This window comes from Phyllobates terribilis, unplaced genomic scaffold, assembly GCF_046119375.1.
Source record: "Phyllobates terribilis strain yellow unplaced genomic scaffold, ASM4611937v1 Scaffold_2578__1_contigs__length_122412, whole genome shotgun sequence".
In the NCBI taxonomy this organism is placed as follows: Eukaryota; Metazoa; Chordata; class Amphibia; order Anura; family Dendrobatidae; genus Phyllobates; species Phyllobates terribilis.
Genome location: NW_027365335.1, coordinates 49,354 through 76,382, shown reverse-complemented (window position 1 = coordinate 76,382; position 27,029 = coordinate 49,354). Strand labels below are relative to the sequence as shown.

Genomic DNA, 27,029 nt, shown 5'->3' with positions numbered 1-27,029 from the left:
CAGAAAAGGCATTGTAGCAAACCAAAAAAGAAATTTTAAGCGCAGCAGAGTAATCAGCACACAAACCTGTTAGCTCAGGTGAGTTTAAAAGGCTGCTGTTGATAACAAGGGCATTTGCTAAATAGATGGTGTGTGTGCAACAATATACTGAAAGGTCAATTATATTGTGCAGCTTATCTCACCACCTGTAGTTATTTAGGTGAAAGCTCCAAAATGCTTGCCTAATATGTCTGTTTATCCAAAAGGAAGTAAAAAGGGAGAGCTAGAAAGATAGCATTGCATCACATTACATGGCAATGCAATGCACAGTTGCTGAAGTTGAACCAAAATGAGCTTGTAATCTGGCTTCTGCAACTTTGAACATGAAAAATCCAATGAGGAGAAGAAAAGCAGAGCCAAAGAGTCCATCCCAAAATCCGACAAACAAGCAAAATGAACAAAAAACATTGAATTCAATTCTTTCTGATTTTAGAAACTGCATTAAAGAAGGGGTGCACCGGTCCTGGAGATACTGCAATAACAGGTCAATGCGTGGAGTGGACAGAGCAAGCTCTTTTTCCATCTCCCTGTTCTAAAAATCCATTTAATATATGGTCCCCAGATAGGGGACGTATCAGATATTAAACTGATAAGAACAGATACTACATTTGATCTTAGCCAAAAGGCCGAGAAGCGATAACCAGAATTGGTTTCAAACTACGGAGCCACCCAAGGATCCTAAAAAGTCCATTTGTGGAGATGAGCTCCTGGACTCCCGTTAAGAAGACATGTTGTCAACCTCTAGATCCCTTACATGCCTCCACTTTTCGGCTTGCTGCTGCTGCAATCCACGCGTTTTAGATCTGCATAACTCCACCTCTTTAAACACAGCACCTTCACCCCCTGCTGTTCCCACCCGCCTCAACACCGTTGGAAGGGAGGAGAACCAATTAAGGCGGGGGGTGGGGTGGAACGAGCAGCTGTCTACCCTTAGCAGGAGGGCTCCTGATTACATACCTCTCCTGCTGCTGCTGCTGCTGGCTGTCCAGCAGCAGACTGAAGGTGGCTGCTGCTGTGCACAGGTATATAAAGGCTCAGAGCCTATTATGACACGCGCAGCCAGCGTTCCATTGCCACATTCCATCTACTGCAGGCAGGATACCTGGCTGGCTGAATGTCGCTGAGAAGCTCACAGAGACCGCCATAAGCAACAGTTTAACAGAATGCCACAGACTAATCAACCAAACTTTTTGGGTTGGGTTCTCTTTTATAGTCTGCAGGCATTAAATGAAAGAAGTCAGTGTTCCAGCAGAAGGAGACAACGTTTCAGAAAAGGCATTGTAGCAAACCAAAAAAGAAATTTTAAGCGCAGCAGAGTAACCAGCGCACATACCTGTTAGCTCAGGTGAGTTTAAAAGGCTGCTGTTGATAACAAGGGCATTTGCTAAATAGATGGTGTGTGTGCAACAATATACTGAAAGGTCAATTATATTGTGCAGCTTATCTCACCACCTGTAGTTATTTAGGTGAAAGCTCCAAAATGCTTGCCTAATATGTCTGTTTATCCAAAAGGAAGTAAAAAGGGAGAGCTAGAAAGATAGCATTGCATCACATTACATGGCAATGCAATGCACAGTTGCTGAAGTTGAACCAAAATGAGCTTGTAATCTGGCTTCTGCAACTTTGAACATGAAAAATCCAATGAGGAGAAGAAAAGCAGAGCCAAAGAGTCCATCCCAAAATCCGACAAACAAGCAAAATGAACAAAAAACATTGAATTCAATTCTTTCTGATTTTAGAAACTGCATTAAAGAAGGGGTGCACCGGTCCTGGAGATACTGCAATACCAGGTCAATGCGTGGAGTGGACAGAGCAAGCTCTTTTTCCATCTCCCTGTTCTAAAAATCCATTTAATATATGGTCCCCAGATAGGGGACGTATCAGATATTAAACTGATAAGAACAGATACTACACTTGATCTTAGCCAAAAGGCCGAGAAGCGATAACCAGAATTGGTTTCAAACTACGGAGCCACCCAAGGATCCTAAAAAGTCCATTTGTGGAGATGAGCTCCTGGACTCCCGTTAAGAAGACATGTTGTCAACCTCTAGATCCCTTACATGCCTGCACTTTTCGGCTTGCTGCTGCTGCAATCCACGCGTTTTAGATCTGCATAACTCCACCTCTTTAAACACAGCACCTTCACCCCCTGCTGTTCCCACCCGCCTCAACACCGTTGGAAGGGAGGAGAACCAATTAAGGCGGGGGGTGGTGTGGAACGAACAGCTGTCTACCCTTAGCAGGAGGGCTCCTGATTACATACCTCTCCTGCTGCTGCTGGCTGTCCAGCAACAGACTGAAGGTGGCTGCTGCTGTGCACAGGTATAAAAAGGCTCAGAGCCTATTATGACACGCGCAGCCAGCGTTCCATTGCCACATTCCATCTACTGCAGGCAGGATACCTGGCTGGCTGAATGTCGCTGAGAAGCTCACAGAGACCGCCATAAGCAACAGTTTAACAGAATGCCACAGACTAATCAACCAAACTTTTTGGGTTGGGTTCTCTTTTATAGTCTGCAGGCATTAAATGAAAGAAGTCAGTGTTCCAGCAGAAGGAGACAACGTTTCAGAAAAGGCATTGTAGCAAACCAAAAAAGAAATTTTAAGCGCAGCAGAGTAATCAGCACACAAACCTGTTAGCTCAGGTGAGTTTAAAAGGCTGCTGTTGATAACAAGGGCATTTGCTAAATAGATGGTGTGTGTGCAACAATATACTGAAAGGTCAATTATATTGTGCAGCTTATCTCACCACCTGTAGTTATTTAGGTGAAAGCTCCAAAATGCTTGCCTAATATGTCTGTTTATCCAAAAGGAAGTAAAAAGGGAGAGCTAGAAAGATAGCATTGCATCACATTACATGGCAATGCAATGCACAGTTGCTGAAGTTGAACCAAAATGAGCTTGTAATCTGGCTTCTGCAACTTTGAACATGAAAAATCCAATGAGGAGAAGAAAAGCAGAGCCAAAGAGTCCATCCCAAAATCCGACAAACAAGCAAAATGAACAAAAAACATTGAATTCAATTCTTTCTGATTTTAGAAACTGCATTAAAGAAGGGGTGCACCGGTCCTGGAGATACTGCAATAACAGGTCAATGCGTGGAGTGGACAGAGCAAGCTCTTTTTCCATCTCCCTGTTCTAAAAATCCATTTAATATATGGTCCCCAGATAGGGGACGTATCAGATATTAAACTGATAAGAACAGATACTACATTTGATCTTAGCCAAAAGGCCGAGAAGCGATAACCAGAATTGGTTTCAAACTACGGAGCCACCCAAGGATCCTAAAAAGTCCATTTGTGGAGATGAGCTCCTGGACTCCCGTTAAGAAGACATGTTGTCAACCTCTAGATCCCTTACATGCCTCCACTTTTCGGCTTGCTGCTGCTGCAATCCACGCGTTTTAGATCTGCATAACTCCACCTCTTTAAACACAGCACCTTCACCCCCTGCTGTTCCCACCCGCCTCAACACCGTTGGAAGGGAGGAGAACCAATTAAGGCGGGGGGTGGGGTGGAACGAGCAGCTGTCTACCCTTAGCAGGAGGGCTCCTGATTACATACCTCTCCTGCTGCTGCTGCTGCTGGCTGTCCAGCAGCAGACTGAAGGTGGCTGCTGCTGTGCACAGGTATATAAAGGCTCAGAGCCTATTATGACACGCGCAGCCAGCGTTCCATTGCCACATTCCATCTACTGCAGGCAGGATACCTGGCTGGCTGAATGTCGCTGAGAAGCTCACAGAGACCGCCATAAGCAACAGTTTAACAGAATGCCACAGACTAATCAACCAAACTTTTTGGGTTGGGTTCTCTTTTATAGTCTGCAGGCATTAAATGAAAGAAGTCAGTGTTCCAGCAGAAGGAGACAACGTTTCAGAAAAGGCATTGTAGCAAACCAAAAAAGAAATTTTAAGCGCAGCAGAGTAACCAGCGCACATACCTGTTAGCTCAGGTGAGTTTAAAAGGCTGCTGTTGATAACAAGGGCATTTGCTAAATAGATGGTGTGTGTGCAACAATATACTGAAAGGTCAATTATATTGTGCAGCTTATCTCACCACCTGTAGTTATTTAGGTGAAAGCTCCAAAATGCTTGCCTAATATGTCTGTTTATCCAAAAGGAAGTAAAAAGGGAGAGCTAGAAAGATAGCATTGCATCACATTACATGGCAATGCAATGCACAGTTGCTGAAGTTGAACCAAAATGAGCTTGTAATCTGGCTTCTGCAACTTTGAACATGAAAAATCCAATGAGGAGAAGAAAAGCAGAGCCAAAGAGTCCATCCCAAAATCCGACAAACAAGCAAAATGAACAAAAAACATTGAATTCAATTCTTTCTGATTTTAGAAACTGCATTAAAGAAGGGGTGCACCGGTCCTGGAGATACTGCAATACCAGGTCAATGCGTGGAGTGGACAGAGCAAGCTCTTTTTCCATCTCCCTGTTCTAAAAATCCATTTAATATATGGTCCCCAGATAGGGGACGTATCAGATATTAAACTGATAAGAACAGATTTTTTTTTTTTTTTTTTTAATTTGGCTATCCCCTCACAGGGATAAAACCAGTTTTATTTAAAAATTACACAGATGTACAGAAATAAAAGCAACATTTTACATCATTACAAATTTTTATACATTGTCTCGAAACATACGAGACTTAAAAACATAAATTATTCAAATAGGATAAAAATTTGCATATATTCAAATTAATAAAATGTTACAAAAATTCAAAATGTGTTCCATACATTGACATCCCATTTTAGGGAGATATTTGGATTATTTTTTTTATCTAATAAAAAATATACATACATTTCACTTAAACAAAAACTAAAAACATCATTTAAAGACAATTCATCATGATTAAAAATTAAAATATTTCGGGCTTTCCAGAGAGCTATTTTGGCGCAATTTATTGTCTTCCATGCCATAATTTTTTGGTCTTCTGTTGGGCATTCCATAAGTCCATAAAGTATTGTGGCGTAGTTAAAGTCTTTGAGGTCTGCCACTTTTTCCATCAGAGGGAGCAATTTTCTCCAGAACGCTTTTGCAAAAGGACAAGTCCATAGTAGATGTTTCACTGATTCCTCCTCTTGACATCCGCTTCTTGGGCAAATGGGAGACCTCACGAGTCCTCTTCTATGTTGGAATGCCCGGCACGGAAGACATTGGTGTGCGCAGCTCCAAGCCAAATCTTTCTGTATATTAAAAAGATATTTTGCATTAATGACTTTCCATATATTCAATATTTGTTCATCATCATAGCGCTCAATGTTACATAACTCTTCATTTTTACAAAGACTTTTAATTAATTTCTTACTATTTTGTAGATCTCCCGCTTCTTTACCCCCTAAATTAAAATGAATCACTATTTTTTCTAAAATTAAATAATGCGTTGGCAGTTTAAAAGCATATGGAGATGATAAAACCGTTTCAAACCACCCAAACTTTCTCATAAAAAAACCAGTGTTATAACGCATAAAAAAGGACCAATAGTGATTTTTAAAAAGGGCATTAAAACAGAAGCAAAAAAATTTAATTAAAAGGAACCTACTAAAATCTGGAAAGTCTTTCCCACCTTTGAGCTTTGGTTTTGTTACAATTTCTCTTTTTAATTTCTCCATCTTAGAACTCCAGAAAAAAGTAAAACATGCTTTAGTGATCTTTTTTAAAATATTTACAGGGGGAGGGAAAACCAAACTCAAATACAATAAAAGAGGCAAAATGACCATTTTTATAATTAATACTTTACCCTCCATCGTTAATTTTCTCATATTCCACATACATATTTTCGTATTCACTTTCTGAGCTACCGCCTCCCAGTTATTTAGACCATTATTGGATTCACAGAAAGAAATACCTAAAATATTAATAGAGTCAGTTATTGGAATAAAAACATCGTGTAAAATCATCTCCCCAATATTTAAAATACTACTCTTATTAAAATTAACCTTAAAACCAGAAGCTGTACAAAAGGATTGGATCTGTTTGAGTGAGTTTTGTAGTGATGGTGCATCTTGGCAAAGGACCGCCACATCGTCCATGTAACCCACCACTTTTGCTTCTGTTCCTTTGCTTCCAGGTAGAGGGATACCACATATTTGTCTATCTCTACGGATTGCACATAAAAGTGGCTCAAGAGCACAAATAAAAAGTAGTGGGGACAGGGGGCACCCCTGTTTTACCCCTGATTTTAAAAAAACATCTTGTGTCTTGAAACCATTTACTAAAATCTTACTTGTGCAGTCCTTATAAAACGCTTTAAGAGATAATAAAAACCTTTCTGGTATGCCCATTTTTTCTAAAACCTTAAAAAGATAAAAATGAGAAATCTGATCAAAAGCTTTTTCGAAGTCAATTGATAAAATTGCCATCTTCCCTTTTCTGTTTTTAATGTCTTCAATACAGTCTTTAACAAGGTTTAGATTGTCCCAGATACTGCGCTCAGGCACACCACATACTTGGTTTGAGTGGATTATTTTTCCTATAATTTTTTTAAGGCGGTTTGCACAAATTTTTGCCATTATTTTATAGTCACAGTTTAGTAGGGTTATAGGTCTCCAGTTTTTTAAGTCTGTCTTATCACCTTTCTTATATAATAATGAGACCTCCCCTTTTTTCCAGGATTTTAATAAAACCTTATCATTAAAAACTTCAGTAAAAACATAAAACAGATCCTCTTTTAAAATATCATAAAATTTTACATAAAACTCTATAGGAATACCGTCTGATCCAGGGACTTTTCCAATTTTAAAACTTTTTATGGTTTGTAAAATTTCTTCTTTTGTTATGTTTTGTGATAAAAACTCTTGGGAGGCGGTATCTAAAACAGATGTTATTTCTTCTAGAGAATTTTGCATTATATTTTCATCTATTCTTTTATCATTAAAAAGATTAAAATAGTAACCATGTACCTTTTCCAAAATTTTTCCCATATTTTTCTCTCCATCTATATCTTCAATTACTGTTTTTTTCTCTCTAATTTTTTTAAAAAAATATCTAGAACATTTTTCGTCTTCCTCCACGTGTTTTATTCTGGAGCGGAAAATGAGCTCTTTCCCTTTTTGTTCTAGTGATTTTGTTATTTCTTCTTTCAGTATTTTAATATCTTTTTCTACTTCTAGACCATTTTCTCTAAGTTTATATAAGGTCTGTAACCGGGTATTTAAATTATTATATAATTCTAGCTTTTCTTTTGCTTTATATATGCTTTTCTTAATAAAAAAATCTTTTATTTTTTTTTTCATTTTATCCCACCAGGCACTTATAGGGACATTTACATCTTTCTTCCTCCTGCAGTTTTTATAAAATTCAATAAAATCCGATAAAATCTTAGAATCATTTAAAAGGGATACATTCATTTTCCAAGTTTTTTTCCCACATTTTTTATTAGCATTAATTTTTACACTAAAAGATAAAAATTTATGATCTGAGAAGATATTATCGTGGGTTTCACATTTATCAGGTAAAATTTGTTCTGAACCGAATATAAAATCTATTCTTGAACTGCAATTTAAATTGCTCCAGGTAAAGCCGGCTTCTACTGAACTAGTCTTGTTGCATTCTTTATAAATATCAACAAGTCTAAAATCACTTAAAATATTACTTAACATACCGGAAGTTTTGTCATAATTTCTACTTACGGCTGTAGAGCGCCGACTTTCACCCTTTAAAATACAATTAAAATCACCTGCCAAGATAAAAGGTTCAGAGGTATTAATAAATAATGGTAAAATCTCTAACATGTCAGCTCTTTCATTTTTATCTGGGGACCCATAAAAATTTAAAAATTGCCATTTTACACCATTAATAAAAGCTTTAACTAATAACATACGACCTGGTAAAATCTCTTGGATAAAATCAATTTGAACGTTTCCCTTAAAAAGTATAGCTATCCCTGCTGATCCGGTAACATTTGACCCGGACCACACTGATGGGCCACATTTCCAATCCTCTTTGTATTTTTTGTAGGATACTGTGTGCGGGATATTGCATTCCTGTAAAAAGAAGACGGAAGCCGTAAGACAAGTTAAAAAATTAAATAATGTTACTCTTCTGGTTTTTGATTTTAGACCCCTCACATTGAGGGAAATGCCCTTAAGTTCTGCCATTGGAGGAAAGTAAAAAAATTATATAAAACAGAAATACGGAACTTACTTCCTATCCGCTGAACCGGCCAGACCACTTACGCTCGAGCTACTTCCCTCGTCCGAATTTATCGTAAGTAAGGACTCCATGGAGGAGGAACTTGACTCACCAAGACAATGACCCAACGCTACATGTGAGTAGCTTGGGAGACAACTAAGAGGAACAGCACCCTGGGTCTCCATGGGCTGGCCATTCAGATCCTTATCAGGTGGGTCCCCAGGTGGCTCCCCTGCACCCAGGGGAGGCCGACACACAGGGGAAGGTTGGGTACAAGGCAATGTACCCGAGCTCACGGAGCTGGCAAGGCCTGGCTCCCCACCGGGGTCAGCAGGGTCCGGGACTTTTGGGGGACCAACGTCCACCTCCCCACCAGGAGATGTGTCCATCTGATCCCCATCAGCCGCTCCATTCGAACCATCTTTCTTCCCTCTTTTCTTTTTATGGGGACCCACCGTAGTCCAGTTAGCCTCAGACTCAGGCCCAGGAAACCCAGTTTTTGCCTCGGGCTCGGTGTCAACCTTCTGCCGGTCTCTTTTGGTTTTACCGATCATGCCCTTTTGTTCCTTTTCTGCCTTTCTTTTAGCCTCCCTGTTGTCTTGGTGCCAACTTTTCCTCACTGCTTGGGAGTTACCCTTCATTACCTCTGAGCTTTCCTCATCACTCGAATTGCCCTCTTTGCTCGCTGAGGCTCCAGGTTGTTGTTCCTCCTCCTGAGGGGTGGTCTGACCTGTTGGTTCATTTTCGGATGTCCTGGCCTTTTCCTTCCGTCTCTGTTCGGCCTCCCAGAACCTATGTGGGCATGAAAAATAAAAATGACCAGGTTTTTGGCAGAAATTACATTTTTTATCATGAGGACATTCTTTGGTGTCATGTTCTGTACTAGCACAGTTTCTACAGGTTGCCTCACAGTCATCCTTAAAATGGCCATATTTTCCACAGTTTCTACAAAAGGGTGGCATACCAGAAAAAAAGAAGTCTCCATTTGAGGAACCTATTTTAAAACGTGCAGGAGGGAGTTTCACACCGCCTGGGAAATTAGGGTCTCTTTCACATGTTACTAGAAATTTCCATTTGGACGTCCATATGTGAAACTCATTAAGTACTTTCCCTATACATTTTACACTTTTAAAGTACATTGAAAGAAAACATGTTAGTTCCACTGAAGTAACGAAAGGAGAAAATACTTTAAGGATTACCATTTTTACCTCATCCAGGACGTGCTCGATAACTTGTATTCCTTTTAGAATAGGATTGTTTTTTGCCTTTCTGGCTCTTACCAGGACATCCTGAAAAATGCCTTCCCCGGTGAAGGTGATGTCATAATCGCCACGCCTCGGATAATCCTGGATAGAGAGAATCTCGTTCTTCTGCACATGAAAGAGCCCTTCAAGCACGTCCTGGACTACGTACCGCAATTTCCTTTCATCACTTCCGCCCTCTGTGAAATGAATACGGATAGTGTTTTTAAGCCTCGCATAGTGAGGCACGAGGTTGGGGTCAACCTCCATGGTAACGCAACAAGAAAAAGCAAATCGCAAACCGCTTGCAATCTGCGCCTTTCAGAGTTCTGTAAACAGAAACACCTGAGAGGCTGGGGGGGATCGCAACCCGTTACCCTGGGACTAAGCCCTCTCCCAATAGCAGCAGGCAGGGGAGCCCACCGAAGTGGGTCACCCTGCAAGGCCGAGGAGAGGGGTACCCGAGTACCTTCTGGACCACAGTCGCCTGTACAAGACACTTGATCTTAGCCAAAAGGCCGAGAAGCGATAACCAGAATTGGTTTCAAACTACGGAGCCACCCAAGGATCCTAAAAAGTCCATTTGTGGAGATGAGCTCCTGGACTCCCGTTAAGAAGACATGTTGTCAACCTCTAGATCCCTTACATGCCTGCACTTTTCGGCTTGCTGCTGCTGCAATCCACGCGTTTTAGATCTGCATAACTCCACCTCTTTAAACACAGCACCTTCACCCCCTGCTGTTCCCACCCGCCTCAACACCGTTGGAAGGGAGGAGAACCAATTAAGGCGGGGGGTGGTGTGGAACGAACAGCTGTCTACCCTTAGCAGGAGGGCTCCTGATTACATACCTCTCCTGCTGCTGCTGCTGCTGGCTGTCCAGCAACAGACTGAAGGTGGCTGCTGCTGTGCACAGGTATAAAAAGGCTCAGAGCCTATTATGACACGCGCAGCCAGCGTTCCATTGCCACATTCCATCTACTGCAGGCAGGATACCTGGCTGGCTGAATGTCGCTGAGAAGCTCACAGAGACCGCCATAAGCAACAGTTTAACAGAATGCCACAGACTAATCAACCAAACTTTTTGGGTTGGGTTCTCTTTTATAGTCTGCAGGCATTAAATGAAAGAAGTCAGTGTTCCAGCAGAAGGAGACAACGTTTCAGAAAAGGCATTGTAGCAAACCAAAAAAGAAATTTTAAGCGCAGCAGAGTAATCAGCACACAAACCTGTTAGCTCAGGTGAGTTTAAAAGGCTGCTGTTGATAACAAGGGCATTTGCTAAATAGATGGTGTGTGTGCAACAATATACTGAAAGGTCAATTATATTGTGCAGCTTATCTCACCACCTGTAGTTATTTAGGTGAAAGCTCCAAAATGCTTGCCTAATATGTCTGTTTATCCAAAAGGAAGTAAAAAGGGAGAGCTAGAAAGATAGCATTGCATCACATTACATGGCAATGCAATGCACAGTTGCTGAAGTTGAACCAAAATGAGCTTGTAATCTGGCTTCTGCAACTTTGAACATGAAAAATCCAATGAGGAGAAGAAAAGCAGAGCCAAAGAGTCCATCCCAAAATCCGACAAACAAGCAAAATGAACAAAAAACATTGAATTCAATTCTTTCTGATTTTAGAAACTGCATTAAAGAAGGGGTGCACCGGTCCTGGAGATACTGCAATAACAGGTCAATGCGTGGAGTGGACAGAGCAAGCTCTTTTTCCATCTCCCTGTTCTAAAAATCCATTTAATATATGGTCCCCAGATAGGGGACGTATCAGATATTAAACTGATAAGAACAGATACTACATTTGATCTTAGCCAAAAGGCCGAGAAGCGATAACCAGAATTGGTTTCAAACTACGGAGCCACCCAAGGATCCTAAAAAGTCCATTTGTGGAGATGAGCTCCTGGACTCCCGTTAAGAAGACATGTTGTCAACCTCTAGATCCCTTACATGCCTCCACTTTTCGGCTTGCTGCTGCTGCAATCCACGCGTTTTAGATCTGCATAACTCCACCTCTTTAAACACAGCACCTTCACCCCCTGCTGTTCCCACCCGCCTCAACACCGTTGGAAGGGAGGAGAACCAATTAAGGCGGGGGGTGGGGTGGAACGAGCAGCTGTCTACCCTTAGCAGGAGGGCTCCTGATTACATACCTCTCCTGCTGCTGCTGCTGCTGGCTGTCCAGCAGCAGACTGAAGGTGGCTGCTGCTGTGCACAGGTATATAAAGGCTCAGAGCCTATTATGACACGCGCAGCCAGCGTTCCATTGCCACATTCCATCTACTGCAGGCAGGATACCTGGCTGGCTGAATGTCGCTGAGAAGCTCACAGAGACCGCCATAAGCAACAGTTTAACAGAATGCCACAGACTAATCAACCAAACTTTTTGGGTTGGGTTCTCTTTTATAGTCTGCAGGCATTAAATGAAAGAAGTCAGTGTTCCAGCAGAAGGAGACAACGTTTCAGAAAAGGCATTGTAGCAAACCAAAAAAGAAATTTTAAGCGCAGCAGAGTAACCAGCGCACATACCTGTTAGCTCAGGTGAGTTTAAAAGGCTGCTGTTGATAACAAGGGCATTTGCTAAATAGATGGTGTGTGTGCAACAATATACTGAAAGGTCAATTATATTGTGCAGCTTATCTCACCACCTGTAGTTATTTAGGTGAAAGCTCCAAAATGCTTGCCTAATATGTCTGTTTATCCAAAAGGAAGTAAAAAGGGAGAGCTAGAAAGATAGCATTGCATCACATTACATGGCAATGCAATGCACAGTTGCTGAAGTTGAACCAAAATGAGCTTGTAATCTGGCTTCTGCAACTTTGAACATGAAAAATCCAATGAGGAGAAGAAAAGCAGAGCCAAAGAGTCCATCCCAAAATCCGACAAACAAGCAAAATGAACAAAAAACATTGAATTCAATTCTTTCTGATTTTAGAAACTGCATTAAAGAAGGGGTGCACCGGTCCTGGAGATACTGCAATACCAGGTCAATGCGTGGAGTGGACAGAGCAAGCTCTTTTTCCATCTCCCTGTTCTAAAAATCCATTTAATATATGGTCCCCAGATAGGGGACGTATCAGATATTAAACTGATAAGAACAGATTTTTTTTTTTTTTTTTTTGGCGAAAGCCCGAATTCGTGTACAAAACCCGAGTGCGCTTAAAAAAGTGACAAGTGCCACAAAAAAAGTGCACTAGGATGCTGGTCTTCATGAAACCCTCTCCAAAAGGAGAAGGGTCCCCCAAACCATTCCCCGTCCCTCCGAGCCAAAAGGCCACAGCGAGGAACAGGGACAAAAAGCCACCTCCAGCCGAAGCCAGAGGCGACCCAATCTTACCACCAGCACCTGCCCGAGTTCTCACCCGAGCAAGGCACTGGGAGCCAAAGACTGTGCTCCCCTCCCGAAAGAGGGGAGCCAACAACGCTCTCCTCCCGAAAGAGGAGAGCCAGGGGGGTTCAGGGGGGAGCGGAACCTGATGGCCACACACTCCCCCCCTAGACCTGCCAAGAGAGGAACCCGTAAGGGAACCGCATCCCGACAAAATCCTAGTAGGACGTGACACACGTGAATAAGTGGACACACAGTGACAAAGAAATTAAATAAATAGTGAAGGTTTCACAGTATAATACTGCCCGGACCTTCGACCGGGAATTGAAAAATTCCCCATCCTAAGGCCAGAAGGCCCGGAATAAGGGTGTGTGCGAAGAAAGAAAATTTGAAGTGCTTGTGCAAATGTGCCATAAACTCAAGTGGGGTTCCCAATCCCAGTGAGTTAAGGCACCCCAGGGTCACCACTCCTGGGGCACTTCACACTTCGGGCTTTCGATCTTCCCCGGCCCAATGGCGTCGATCCTGGGGGGCCATGCTTTCCACCAGATGACTATATTAGCCACCTGGCGTACTAACAAGCGCCTAAACCCCAGTGTGCATAATGTATCAATCTACTAGGGCGGCCAACATCCAAAACCGCCTTTTCGAAAGATACTACACTTGATCTTAGCCAAAAGGCCGAGAAGCGATAACCAGAATTGGTTTCAAACTACGGAGCCACCCAAGGATCCTAAAAAGTCCATTTGTGGAGATGAGCTCCTGGACTCCCGTTAAGAAGACATGTTGTCAACCTCTAGATCCCTTACATGCCTGCACTTTTCGGCTTGCTGCTGCTGCAATCCACGCGTTTTAGATCTGCATAACTCCACCTCTTTAAACACAGCACCTTCACCCCCTGCTGTTCCCACCCGCCTCAACACCGTTGGAAGGGAGGAGAACCAATTAAGGCGGGGGGTGGGGTGGAACGAGCAGCTGTCTACCCTTAGCAGGAGGGCTCCTGATTACATACCTCTCCTGCTGCTGCTGCTGCTGCTGGCTGTCCAGCAGCAGACTGAAGGTGGCTGCTGCTGTGCACAGGTATATAAAGGCTCAGAGCCTATTATGACACGCGCAGCCAGCGTTCCATTGCCACATTCCATCTACTGCAGGCAGGATACCTGGCTGGCTGAATGTCGCTGAGAAGCTCACAGAGACCGCCATAAGCAACAGTTTAACAGAATGCCACAGACTAATCAACCAAACTTTTTGGGTTGGGTTCTCTTTTATAGTCTGCAGGCATTAAATGAAAGAAGTCAGTGTTCCAGCAGAAGGAGACAACGTTTCAGAAAAGGCATTGTAGCAAACCAAAAAAGAAATTTTAAGCGCAGCAGAGTAACCAGCGCACATACCTGTTAGCTCAGGTGAGTTTAAAAGGCTGCTGTTGATAACAAGGGCATTTGCTAAATAGATGGTGTGTGTGCAACAATATACTGAAAGGTCAATTATATTGTGCAGCTTATCTCACCACCTGTAGTTATTTAGGTGAAAGCTCCAAAATGCTTGCCTAATATGTCTGTTTATCCAAAAGGAAGTAAAAAGGGAGAGCTAGAAAGATAGCATTGCATCACATTACATGGCAATGCAATGCACAGTTGCTGAAGTTGAACCAAAATGAGCTTGTAATCTGGCTTCTGCAACTTTGAACATGAAAAATCCAATGAGGAGAAGAAAAGCAGAGCCAAAGAGTCCATCCCAAAATCCGACAAACAAGCAAAATGAACAAAAAACATTGAATTCAATTCTTTCTGATTTTAGAAACTGCATTAAAGAAGGGGTGCACCGGTCCTGGAGATACTGCAATACCAGGTCAATGCGTGGAGTGGACAGAGCAAGCTCTTTTTCCATCTCCCTGTTCTAAAAATCCATTTAATATATGGTCCCCAGATAGGGGACGTATCAGATATTAAACTGATAAGAACAGATACTACACTTGATCTTAGCCAAAAGGCCGAGAAGCGATAACCAGAATTGGTTTCAAACTACGGAGCCACCCAAGGATCCTAAAAAGTCCATTTGTGGAGATGAGCTCCTGGACTCCCGTTAAGAAGACATGTTGTCAACCTCTAGATCCCTTACATGCCTGCACTTTTCGGCTTGCTGCTGCTGCAATCCACGCGTTTTAGATCTGCATAACTCCACCTCTTTAAACACAGCACCTTCACCCCCTGCTGTTCCCACCCGCCTCAACACCGTTGGAAGGGAGGAGAACCAATTAAGGCGGGGGGTGGGGTGGAACGAGCAGCTGTCTACCCTTAGCAGGAGGGCTCCTGATTACATACCTCTCCTGCTGCTGCTGCTGCTGGCTGTCCAGCAGCAGACTGAAGGTGGCTGCTGCTGTGCACAGGTATATAAAGGCTCAGAGCCTATTATGACACGCGCAGCCAGCGTTCCATTGCCACATTCCATCTACTGCAGGCAGGATACCTGGCTGGCTGAATGTCGCTGAGAAGCTCACAGAGACCGCCATAAGCAACAGTTTAACAGAATGCCACAGACTAATCAACCAAACTTTTTGGGTTGGGTTCTCTTTTATAGTCTGCAGGCATTAAATGAAAGAAGTCAGTGTTCCAGCAGAAGGAGACAACGTTTCAGAAAAGGCATTGTAGCAAACCAAAAAAGAAATTTTAAGCGCAGCAGAGTAACCAGCGCACATACCTGTTAGCTCAGGTGAGTTTAAAAGGCTGCTGTTGATAACAAGGGCATTTGCTAAATAGATGGTGTGTGTGCAACAATATACTGAAAGGTCAATTATATTGTGCAGCTTATCTCACCACCTGTAGTTATTTAGGTGAAAGCTCCAAAATGCTTGCCTAATATGTCTGTTTATCCAAAAGGAAGTAAAAAGGGAGAGCTAGAAAGATAGCATTGCATCACATTACATGGCAATGCAATGCACAGTTGCTGAAGTTGAACCAAAATGAGCTTGTAATCTGGCTTCTGCAACTTTGAACATGAAAAATCCAATGAGGAGAAGAAAAGCAGAGCCAAAGAGTCCATCCCAAAATCCGACAAACAAGCAAAATGAACAAAAAACATTGAATTCAATTCTTTCTGATTTTAGAAACTGCATTAAAGAAGGGGTGCACCGGTCCTGGAGATACTGCAATACCAGGTCAATGCGTGGAGTGGACAGAGCAAGCTCTTTTTCCATCTCCCTGTTCTAAAAATCCATTTAATATATGGTCCCCAGATAGGGGACGTATCAGATATTAAACTGATAAGAACAGATACTACACTTGATCTTAGCCAAAAGGCCGAGAAGCGATAACCAGAATTGGTTTCAAACTACGGAGCCACCCAAGGATCCTAAAAAGTCCATTTGTGGAGATGAGCTCCTGGACTCCCGTTAAGAAGACATGTTGTCAACCTCTAGATCCCTTACATGCCTGCACTTTTCGGCTTGCTGCTGCTGCAATCCACGCGTTTTAGATCTGCATAACTCCACCTCTTTAAACACAGCACCTTCACCCCCTGCTGTTCCCACCCGCCTCAACACCGTTGGAAGGGAGGAGAACCAATTAAGGCGGGGGGTGGGGTGGAACGAGCAGCTGTCTACCCTTAGCAGGAGGGCTCCTGATTACATACCTCTCCTGCTGCTGCTGCTGCTGGCTGTCCAGCAGCAGACTGAAGGTGGCTGCTGCTGTGCACAGGTATATAAAGGCTCAGAGCCTATTATGACACGCGCAGCCAGCGTTCCATTGCCACATTCCATCTACTGCAGGCAGGATACCTGGCTGGCTGAATGTCGCTGAGAAGCTCACAGAGACCGCCATAAGCAACAGTTTAACAGAATGCCACAGACTAATCAACCAAACTTTTTGGGTTGGGTTCTCTTTTATAGTCTGCAGGCATTAAATGAAAGAAGTCAGTGTTCCAGCAGAAGGAGACAACGTTTCAGAAAAGGCATTGTAGCAAACCAAAAAAGAAATTTTAAGCGCAGCAGAGTAACCAGCGCACATACCTGTTAGCTCAGGTGAGTTTAAAAGGCTGCTGTTGATAACAAGGGCATTTGCTAAATAGATGGTGTGTGTGCAACAATATACTGAAAGGTCAATTATATTGTGCAGCTTATCTCACCACCTGTAGTTATTTAGGTGAAAGCTCCAAAATGCTTGCCTAATATGTCTGTTTATCCAAAAGGAAGTAAAAAGGGAGAGCTAGAAAGATAGCATTGCATCACATTACATGGCAATGCAATGCACAGTTGCTGAAGTTGAACCAAAATGAGCTTGTAATCTGGCTTCTGCAACTTTGAACATGAAAAATCCAATGAGGAGAAGAAAAGCAAAGCCAAAGAGTCCATCCCAAAATCCGACAAACAAGCAAAATGAACAAAAAACATTGAATTAAATTCTTTCTGATTTTAGAAACTGCATTAAAGAAGGGGTGCACCGGTCCTGGAGATACTGCAATACCAGGTCAATGCGTGGAGTGGACAGAGCAAGCTCTTTTTCCATCTCCCTGTTCTAAAAATCCATTTAATATATGGTCCCCAGATAGGGGACGTATCAGATATTAAACTGATAAGAACAGATACTACACTTGATCTTAGCCAAAAGGCCGAGAAGCGATAACCAGAATTAGTTTCAAACTACGGAGCCACCCAAGGATCCTGAAAAGTCCATTTGTGGAGATGAGCTCCTGGACTCCCGTTAAGAAGACATGTTGTCAACCTCTAGATCCCTTACATGCCTGCACTTTTCGGCTTGCTGCTGCTGCAATCCACGCGTTTTAGATCTGCATAACTCCACCTCTTTAAACACAGCACCTTCACCCCCTGCTGTTCCCACCCGCCTCAACACCGTTGGAAGGGAGGAGAACCAATTAAGGCGGGGGGTGGGGTGGAACGAGCAGCTGTCTACCCTTAGCAGGAGGGCTCCTGATTACATACCTCTCCTGCTGCTGCTGCTGCTGGCTGTCCAGCAGCAGACTGAAGGTGGCTGCTGCTGTGCACAGGTATATAAAGGCTCAGAGCCTATTATGACACGCGCAGCCAGCGTTCCATTGCCACATTCCATCTACTGCAGGCAGGATACCTGGCTGGCTGAATGTCGCTGAGAAGCTCACAGAGACCGCCATAAGCAACAGTTTAACAGAATGCCACAGACTAATCAACCAAACTTTTTGGGTTGGGTTCTCTTTTATAGTCTGCAGGCATTAAATGAAAGAAGTCAGTGTTCCAGCAGAAGGAGACAACGTTTCAGAAAAGGCATTGTAGCAAACCAAAAAAGAAATTTTAAGCGCAGCAGAGTAACCAGCGCACATACCTGTTAGCTCAGGTGAGTTTAAAAGGCTGCTGTTGATAACAAGGGCATTTGCTAAATAGATGGTGTGTGTGCAACAATATACTGAAAGGTCAATTATATTGTGCAGCTTATCTCACCACCTGTAGTTATTTAGGTGAAAGCTCCAAAATGCTTGCCTAATATGTCTGTTTATCCAAAAGGAAGTAAAAAGGGAGAGCTAGAAAGATAGCATTGCATCACATTACATGGCAATGCAATGCACAGTTGCTGAAGTTGAACCAAAATGAGCTTGTAATCTGGCTTCTGCAACTTTGAACATGAAAAATCCAATGAGGAGAAGAAAAGCAAAGCCAAAGAGTCCATCCCAAAATCCGACAAACAAGCAAAATGAACAAAAAACATTGAATTCAATTCTTTCTGATTTTAGAAACTGCATTAAAGAAGGGGTGCACCGGTCCTGGAGATACTGCAATACCAGGTCAATGCGTGGAGTGGACAGAGCAAGCTCTTTTTCCATCTCCCTGTTCTAAAAATCCATTTAATATATGGTCCCCAGATAGGGGACGTATCAGATATTAAACTGATAAGAACAGATACTACACTTGATCTTAGCCAAAAGGCCGAGAAGCGATAACCAGAATTGGTTTCAAACTACGGAGCCACCCAAGGATCCTGAAAAGTCCATTTGTGGAGATGAGCTCCTGGACTCCCGTTAAGAAGACATGTTGTCAACCTCTAGATCCCTTACATGCCTGCACTTTTCGGCTTGCTGCTGCTGCAATCCACGCGTTTTAGATCTGCATAACTCCACCTCTTTAAACACAGCACCTTCACCCCCTGCTGTTCCCACCCGCCTCAACACCGTTGGAAGGGAGGAGAACCAATTAAGGCGGGGGGTGGGGTGGAACGAGCAGCTGTCTACCCTTAGCAGGAGGGCTCCTGATTACATACCTCTCCTGCTGCTGCTGCTGCTGGCTGTCCAGCAGCAGACTGAAGGTGGCTGCTGCTGTGCACAGGTATATAAAGGCTCAGAGCCTATTATGACACGCGCAGCCAGCGTTCCATTGCCACATTCCATCTACTGCAGGCAGGATACCTGGCTGGCTGAATGTCGCTGAGAAGCTCACAGAGACCGCCATAAGCAACAGTTTAACAGAATGCCACAGACTAATCAACCAAACTTTTTGGGTTGGGTTCTCTTTTATAGTCTGCAGGCATTAAATGAAAGAAGTCAGTGTTCCAGCAGAAGGAGACAACGTTTCAGAAAAGGCATTGTAGCAAACCAAAAAAGAAATTTTAAGCGCAGCAGAGTAACCAGCGCACATACCTGTTAGCTCAGGTGAGTTTAAAAGGCTGCTGTTGATAACAAGGGCATTTGCTAAATAGATGGTGTGTGTGCAACAATATACTGAAAGGTCAATTATATTGTGCAGCTTATCTCACCACCTGTAGTTATTTAGGTGAAAGCTCCAAAATGCTTGCCTAATATGTCTGTTTATCCAAAAGGAAGTAAAAAGGGAGAGCTAGAAAGATAGCATTGCATCACATTACATGGCAATGCAATGCACAGTTGCTGAAGTTGAACCAAAATGAGCTTGTAATCTGGCTTCTGCAACTTTGAACATGAAAAATCCAATGAGGAGAAGAAAAGCAGAGCCAAAGAGTCCATCCCAAAATCCGACAAACAAGCAAAATGAACAAAAAACATTGAATTCAATTCTTTCTGATTTTAGAAACTGCATTAAAGAAGGGGTGCACCGGTCCTGGAGATACTGCAATACCAGGTCAATGCGTGGAGTGGACAGAGCAAGCTCTTTTTCCATCTCCCTGTTCTAAAAATCCATTTAATATATGGTCCCCAGATAGGGGACGTATCAGATATTAAACTGATAAGAACAGATACTACACTTGATCTTAGCCAAAAGGCCGAGAAGCGATAACCAGAATTGGTTTCAAACTACGGAGCCACCCAAGGATCCTAAAAAGTCCATTTGTGGAGATGAGCTCCTGGACTCCCGTTAAGAAGACATGTTGTCAACCTCTAGATCCCTTACATGCCTGCACTTTTCGGCTTGCTGCTGCTGCAATCCACGCGTTTTAGATCTGCATAACTCCACCTCTTTAAACACAGCACCTTCACCCCCTGCTGTTCCCACCCGCCTCAACACCGTTGGAAGGGAGGAGAACCAATTAAGGCGGGGGGTGGGGTGGAACGAGCAGCTGTCTACCCTTAGCAGGAGGGCTCCTGATTACATACCTCTCCTGCTGCTGCTGCTGCTGGCTGTCCAGCAGCAGACTGAAGGTGGCTGCTGCTGTGCACAGGTATATAAAGGCTCAGAGCCTATTATGACACGCGCAGCCAGCGTTCCATTGCCACATTCCATCTACTGCAGGCAGGATACCTGGCTGGCTGAATGTCGCTGAGAAGCTCACAGAGACCGCCATAAGCAACAGTTTAACAGAATGCCACAGACTAATCAACCAAACTTTTTGGGTTGGGTTCTCTTTTATAGTCTGCAGGCATTAAATGAAAGAAGTCAGTGTTCCAGCAGAAGGAGACAACGTTTCAGAAAAGGCATTGTAGCAAACCAAAAAAGAAATTTTAAGCGCAGCAGAGTAACCAGCGCACATACCTGTTAGCTCAGGTGAGTTTAAAAGGCTGCTGTTGATAACAAGGGCATTTGCTAAATAGATGGTGTGTGTGCAACAATATACTGAAAGGTCAATTATATTGTGCAGCTTATCTCACCACCTGTAGTTATTTAGGTGAAAGCTCCAAAATGCTTGCCTAATATGTCTGTTTATCCAAAAGGAAGTAAAAAGGGAGAGCTAGAAAGATAGCATTGCATCACATTACATGGCAATGCAATGCACAGTTGCTGAAGTTGAACCAAAATGAGCTTGTAATCTGGCTTCTGCAACTTTGAACATGAAAAATCCAATGAGGAGAAGAAAAGCAGAGCCAAAGAGTCCATCCCAAAATCCGACAAACAAGCAAAATGAACAAAAAACATTGAATTCAATTCTTTCTGATTTTAGAAACTGCATTAAAGAAGGGGTGCACCGGTCCTGGAGATACTGCAATACCAGGTCAATGCGTGGAGTGGACAGAGCAAGCTCTTTTTCCATCTCCCTGTTCTAAAAATCCATTTAATATATGGTCCCCAGATAGGGGACGTATCAGATATTAAACTGATAAGAACAGATACTACACTTGATCTTAGCCAAAAGGCCGAGAAGCGATAACCAGAATTGGTTTCAAACTACGGAGCCACCCAAGGATCCTAAAAAGTCCATTTGTGGAGATGAGCTCCTGGACTCCCGTTAAGAAGACATGTTGTCAACCTCTAGATCCCTTACATGCCTGCACTTTTCGTCTTGCTGCTGCTGCAATCCACGCGTTTTAGATCTGCATAACTCCACCTCTTTAAACACAGCACCTTCACCCCCTGCTGTTCCCACCCGCCTCAACACCGTTGGAAGGGAGGAGAACCAATTAAGGCGGGGGGTGGGGTGGAACGAGCAGCTGTCTACCCTTAGCAGGAGGGCTCCTGATTACATACCTCTCCTGCTGCTGCTGCTGCTGGCTGTCCAGCAGCAGACTGAAGGTGGCTGCTGCTGTGCACAGGTATATAAAGGCTCAGAGCCTATTATGACACGCGCAGCCAGCGTTCCATTGCCACATTCCATCTACTGCAGGCAGGATACCTGGCTGGCTGAATGTCGCTGAGAAGCTCACAGAGACCGCCATAAGCAACAGTTTAACAGAATGCCACAGACTAATCAACCAAACTTTTTGGGTTGGGTTCTCTTTTATAGTCTGCAGGCATTAAATGAAAGAAGTCAGTGTTCCAGCAGAAGGAGACAACGTTTCAGAAAAGGCATTGTAGCAAACCAAAAAAGAAATTTTAAGCGCAGCAGAGTAACCAGCGCACATACCTGTTAGCTCAGGTGAGTTTAAAAGGCTGCTGTTGATAACAAGGGCATTTGCTAAATAGATGGTGTGTGTGCAACAATATACTGAAAGGTCAATTATATTGTGCAGCTTATCTCACCACCTGTAGTTATTTAGGTGAAAGCTCCAAAATGCTTGCCTAATATGTCTGTTTATCCAAAAGGAAGTAAAAAGGGAGAGCTAGAAAGATAGCATTGCATCACATTACATGGCAATGCAATGCACAGTTGCTGAAGTTGAACCAAAATGAGCTTGTAATCTGGCTTCTGCAACTTTGAACATGAAAAATCCAATGAGGAGAAGAAAAGCAGAGCCAAAGAGTCCATCCCAAAATCCGACAAACAAGCAAAATGAACAAAAAACATTGAATTCAATTCTTTCTGATTTTAGAAACTGCATTAAAGAAGGGGTGCACCGGTCCTGGAGATACTGCAATACCAGGTCAATGCGTGGAGTGGACAGAGCAAGCTCTTTTTCCATCTCCCTGTTCTAAAAATCCATTTAATATATGGTCCCCAGATAGGGGACGTATCAGATATTAAACTGATAAGAACAGATACTACACTTGATCTTAGCCAAAAGGCCGAGAAGCGATAACCAGAATTGGTTTCAAACTACGGAGCCACCCAAGGATCCTAAAAAGTCCATTTGTGGAGATGAGCTCCTGGACTCCCGTTAAGAAGACATGTTGTCAACCTCTAGATCCCTTACATGCCTGCACTTTTCGGCTTGCTGCTGCTGCAATCCACGCGTTTTAGATCTGCATAACTCCACCTCTTTAAACACAGCACCTTCACCCCCTGCTGTTCCCACCCGCCTCAACACCGTTGGAAGGGAGGAGAACCAATTAAGGCGGGGGGTGGGGTGGAACGAGCAGCTGTCTACCCTTAGCAGGAGGGCTCCTGATTACATACCTCTCCTGCTGCTGCTGCTGCTGGCTGTCCAGCAGCAGACTGAAGGTGGCTGCTGCTGTGCACAGGTATATAAAGGCTCAGAGCCTATTATGACACGCGCAGCCAGCGTTCCATTGCCACATTCCATCTACTGCAGGCAGGATACCTGGCTGGCTGAATGTCGCTGAGAAGCTCACAGAGACCGCCATAAGCAACAGTTTAACAGAATGCCACAGACTAATCAACCAAACTTTTTGGGTTGGGTTCTCTTTTATAGTCTGCAGGCATTAAATGAAAGAAGTCAGTGTTCCAGCAGAAGGAGACAACGTTTCAGAAAAGGCATTGTAGCAAACCAAAAAAGAAATTTTAAGCGCAGCAGAGTAACCAGCGCACATACCTGTTAGCTCAGGTGAGTTTAAAAGGCTGCTGTTGATAACAAGGGCATTTGCTAAATAGATGGTGTGTGTGCAACAATATACTGAAAGGTCAATTATATTGTGCAGCTTATCTCACCACCTGTAGTTATTTAGGTGAAAGCTCCAAAATGCTTGCCTAATATGTCTGTTTATCCAAAAGGAAGTAAAAAGGGAGAGCTAGAAAGATAGCATTGCATCACATTACATGGCAATGCAATGCACAGTTGCTGAAGTTGAACCAAAATGAGCTTGTAATCTGGCTTCTGCAACTTTGAACATGAAAAATCCAATGAGGAGAAGAAAAGCAGAGCCAAAGAGTCCATCCCAAAATCCGACAAACAAGCAAAATGAACAAAAAACATTGAATTCAATTCTTTCTGATTTTAGAAACTGCATTAAAGAAGGGGTGCACCGGTCCTGGAGATACTGCAATACCAGGTCAATGCGTGGAGTGGACAGAGCAAGCTCTTTTTCCATCTCCCTGTTCTAAAAATCCATTTAATATATGGTCCCCAGATAGGGGACGTATCAGATATTAAACTGATAAGAACAGATTTTTTTTTTTTTTTTTTTCCTCAGATTAAGACCCACATTAATTTATGCATCATAGCGCATATTCACATAACGGGTTCTCAAATCATCATTCGGAAAAACAAAAACAAAATCCCAAAAATCACAACCCTGCAATTAACTGTTACTTACTGTAAGAAGTCCAATGTGAAAAGTTCCAGAGTGCTTCTGCTGCTGTCTCACCATACTTCTTTTTATCCAATAAATAGGCATAAAACAGTCTAGCAAGAAAAATCTTTCTGCATTCCATGGGGGAAAAAACAATCTTTTTAAAAATCACCAAATTCCGAACGTCCCATAAAACCTCTTTATATATGACAAAAATAATCCAGCTTGCCCGCTTCCTTTGCGAGTACTTAAAATCTTGACCTATTAAAATCCTTTCAAAATCGAAACAATGAAAACCAACTAAAGCAACAAACATACGTGACAACAAGGTAAAAACTTTTTTAGCAAAAAAACAGTCCCAAAAAATATGCTGTATTGTTTCCACCTTATTGCAACCTTCCCTAGGACATAGTTCTTGAACCTTTATCCCCCGGTCATTCAAAAAAGCCCTTGTTGGCAAGCATCCATGCAACGCCATCCAGGTTACATCCTTCTGTCTGCTGCTGATTCCACGCATGAAAAAAAGCTTCCACACCTGTCCAGACTGTGCATTATTACAAAACGGCACATCACATAACATCTCCTTCTTCTTAATACCTGAGACAATCAGTTTTTTGTCCGGTCTAACCATGGAGCTTATCCCATTTTGATCATAGAAGGACCTAAGCACCACATAAAAAAACGGTATCACAAACGAAACTGTTTTTCTTAAATCCTTCTCACACCAGCTCCATTTCTGGAAAAGCCGTCCTGCTAAATATTTGCACATGTCCGCAGTCCTGTTATTGCACTGGGATAATTTATAAATGTTCAAAAAATAATGCATTCTTAAAAATAAGTCAATGTTAGGAAAATCACAACCCCCATTTTCCACAGAACACATAACCATTCCTCTTCTTAGTTTCTCCATTTTGGATCCCCAAAAAAACACAAACAGTTTCCTTGTCACTCTCTTTGTCCAAAGCACAGCAGGTGGGAAAATCAAAGCAGTGTACAGCAGAAGCGGGAGAATCACAGACTTGATTACCAGCACTTTCCCTCTCAGCGACAGGTTCCTTAGTTTCCAAAAGTTCAACTTCTGATCCATTTTGTCTTCTAGAATCTTCAGGCTGCTTTTCCCTTTCAGTTCCTTCTCAAAGATGACACCAAGAACCTCAATTTCCTCCCTACTCTCCACTCCTGCCACGTTAACCTCAACCTGCCTCCCAAAGTTACAAAGCTGGCACTTTCCCCAATTCACCGCCATACCAGCCACACAACAAAAAATCCTTACGTGCAAATTCACTCTATTGAGATCCGCCTGTGAACCACAAGTAAAAACAATATCATCCATATAACTTAAAGACTTGACTGGACCCCCGGATCCCCCAGGAATAAAAACACCAGCCACACACTTGTCAACTTGCACACTTTTTAAAAGGGCCTCCACCACACAGATAAAAAGAATTGGTGACAGGGGACAACCCTGCCTAACTCCCGATAAAATATTAAAACTGGAACTCACATGCCCATTAACTAAAATCTGGCTACTGACCCCACAATAAAAACTCTTAATGACCATCAATAATTTATCCGGAACACCAAGGTGACTTAAAGCAGAGAACAAAAATCTATGTGATATTTTATCAAAGGCTTTCTCCAGGTCCACCGACTGTAACAAAAGAGCATTCTTATTCAAATTAGCCTGATAAATTAAGTCTCTTAGAAGCAGCAAATTATCTGAAATTTTCCTACCAGGCACTGCACATGCCTGATACTCCCCCACCATATCACCTATCACATCTGCCAGTCTACCAGCCACAATTTTAGAAATAATTTTGTAATCACTGTTTAACAATGTTATGGGCCTCCAATTTTTAATATCCCTCATGTCCCCTTTCTTATGAATCAGCGTAACAATCCCCCTACGCATAGAAACCGATAAAATCCCATGAGTAAAACCATATTGCACCACCCGGGAAAACTCCACACCTATAATATCCCAAAATCTAACATAAAATTCAGCAGGAAGACCATCACAGCCTGGCGTCTTGCCTTTCGCCAAGCCATCCACTGCCCGTCTAATTTCATCTTTCCCAACCTCCTCACTTAAAAACCCAATTTTCTCCTCAGGAATATTATTAGTTAATACTTTGCAATAATCATTAATTTCCGCATCACTGGCTCTACTATCGTTAGAGAAGAGTGTTTCATAAAAGGAAAGAATACTGCCAATCATCTCATCCCCAGATACCTCCCCTGCAGGAGAAAAAACAGACTTAAAAACCCCTTTAGGTTTAAAACATTTTTTAAAAAAGTATCTCGAACATTGCTCATTTTCCTCCATGTGCTTTATTTTTGCCTTAAACATAATAGTCTTCCCTTTTTCAATAAGTATCTTCTTCAGTTCGTCCTTCAAATCTGCAATCTCTTTATCCACCTCCATCCCCGCTCTCTTAAACTTATGGAGTACTTCCAATTTTGAAATAACAGCAGCATCATGATCCCTTTTGGCTTTCGCTCTCCTAAAACACACCCCTTTAAAATAACATGCAAATTTCTCCTTAGCCCAGTCCCACCACTCTAGCAAATCTTTAAAAAGGTGCTGTTCAGACACACAAGACAAAAACACTTTATTAAAACCAACCTTAACACTCTCCTCTTCCAGCAGGCTTACGTTCAGCTTCCAGAGTCCCTTTCCAAAAGCCAGGGACTCAGCTATACACAGATCTACCACTATCATCTTGTGGTCAGAAAAAGTCGTCATCACGTGGTTGCACTTGGCCACCTTAATCCCTTCAGACATAAAAACATAGTCAATTCGGGAAACACTACGTCCACTGTCTGATATGTATGTGAACTTATCACTTGGCCCAACCATCAGACCAGCATCCGTGTAGCGTAAATCCTGCACAATCTGATTTAAAATATTAGACGTAACATCAGTCCTACCTTCCGTAGAGCTCTTACGATCTTTTGCGGATCTGACACAATTAAAATCTCCAGCCACTATAGTGAAGTCTCTGCCTGGTAAAAACAAACTTTAGAGACTCCAAAAACCCAACTCTTG

The 27,029-nt window shown here is 42.8% G+C and overlaps 14 non-coding genes and 1 pseudogene across 14 annotated transcripts; all 15 read right to left on the bottom strand.

The window, feature by feature from the left end:
* Positions 1-486: 486 nt before the first annotated feature.
* On the bottom strand, positions 487-677 carry LOC141246561 (U2 spliceosomal RNA). Its single transcript, XR_012310136.1, has one exon. It is a non-coding gene; the product is annotated as a U2 spliceosomal RNA (small nuclear RNA).
* A 1,115-nt stretch (positions 678-1,792) lies between these two features.
* Positions 1,793-1,983, bottom strand: LOC141246600 (U2 spliceosomal RNA). The gene has a single exon (XR_012310171.1). It is a non-coding gene; the product is annotated as a U2 spliceosomal RNA (small nuclear RNA).
* A 1,109-nt stretch (positions 1,984-3,092) lies between these two features.
* LOC141246560 (U2 spliceosomal RNA) lies at positions 3,093-3,283 on the bottom strand. The gene has a single exon (XR_012310135.1). It is a non-coding gene; the product is annotated as a U2 spliceosomal RNA (small nuclear RNA).
* A 1,115-nt stretch (positions 3,284-4,398) lies between these two features.
* On the bottom strand, positions 4,399-4,595 carry LOC141246566 (U2 spliceosomal RNA). Its single transcript, XR_012310139.1, has one exon. It is a non-coding gene; the product is annotated as a U2 spliceosomal RNA (small nuclear RNA).
* A 6,470-nt stretch (positions 4,596-11,065) lies between these two features.
* On the bottom strand, positions 11,066-11,256 carry LOC141246559 (U2 spliceosomal RNA). The gene has a single exon (XR_012310134.1). It is a non-coding gene; the product is annotated as a U2 spliceosomal RNA (small nuclear RNA).
* A 1,115-nt stretch (positions 11,257-12,371) lies between these two features.
* LOC141246564 (U2 spliceosomal RNA) lies at positions 12,372-12,564 on the bottom strand. Its single transcript, XR_012310137.1, has one exon. It is a non-coding gene; the product is annotated as a U2 spliceosomal RNA (small nuclear RNA).
* Positions 12,565-13,351: 787 nt separating this feature from the next.
* LOC141246568 (U2 spliceosomal RNA) lies at positions 13,352-13,443 on the bottom strand (annotated as a pseudogene).
* A 1,118-nt stretch (positions 13,444-14,561) lies between these two features.
* LOC141246598 (U2 spliceosomal RNA) lies at positions 14,562-14,752 on the bottom strand. Its single transcript, XR_012310169.1, has one exon. It is a non-coding gene; the product is annotated as a U2 spliceosomal RNA (small nuclear RNA).
* Positions 14,753-15,867: 1,115 nt separating this feature from the next.
* On the bottom strand, positions 15,868-16,058 carry LOC141246597 (U2 spliceosomal RNA). Its single transcript, XR_012310168.1, has one exon. It is a non-coding gene; the product is annotated as a U2 spliceosomal RNA (small nuclear RNA).
* Positions 16,059-17,173: 1,115 nt separating this feature from the next.
* On the bottom strand, positions 17,174-17,364 carry LOC141246596 (U2 spliceosomal RNA). The gene has a single exon (XR_012310167.1). It is a non-coding gene; the product is annotated as a U2 spliceosomal RNA (small nuclear RNA).
* A 1,115-nt stretch (positions 17,365-18,479) lies between these two features.
* On the bottom strand, positions 18,480-18,670 carry LOC141246595 (U2 spliceosomal RNA). Its single transcript, XR_012310166.1, has one exon. It is a non-coding gene; the product is annotated as a U2 spliceosomal RNA (small nuclear RNA).
* Positions 18,671-19,785: 1,115 nt separating this feature from the next.
* LOC141246594 (U2 spliceosomal RNA) lies at positions 19,786-19,976 on the bottom strand. The gene has a single exon (XR_012310165.1). It is a non-coding gene; the product is annotated as a U2 spliceosomal RNA (small nuclear RNA).
* A 1,115-nt stretch (positions 19,977-21,091) lies between these two features.
* LOC141246593 (U2 spliceosomal RNA) lies at positions 21,092-21,282 on the bottom strand. Its single transcript, XR_012310164.1, has one exon. It is a non-coding gene; the product is annotated as a U2 spliceosomal RNA (small nuclear RNA).
* A 1,115-nt stretch (positions 21,283-22,397) lies between these two features.
* LOC141246592 (U2 spliceosomal RNA) lies at positions 22,398-22,588 on the bottom strand. The gene has a single exon (XR_012310163.1). It is a non-coding gene; the product is annotated as a U2 spliceosomal RNA (small nuclear RNA).
* A 1,115-nt stretch (positions 22,589-23,703) lies between these two features.
* On the bottom strand, positions 23,704-23,903 carry LOC141246567 (U2 spliceosomal RNA). The gene has a single exon (XR_012310140.1). It is a non-coding gene; the product is annotated as a U2 spliceosomal RNA (small nuclear RNA).
* Between the last annotated feature and the right edge of the window lie 3,126 nt (positions 23,904-27,029).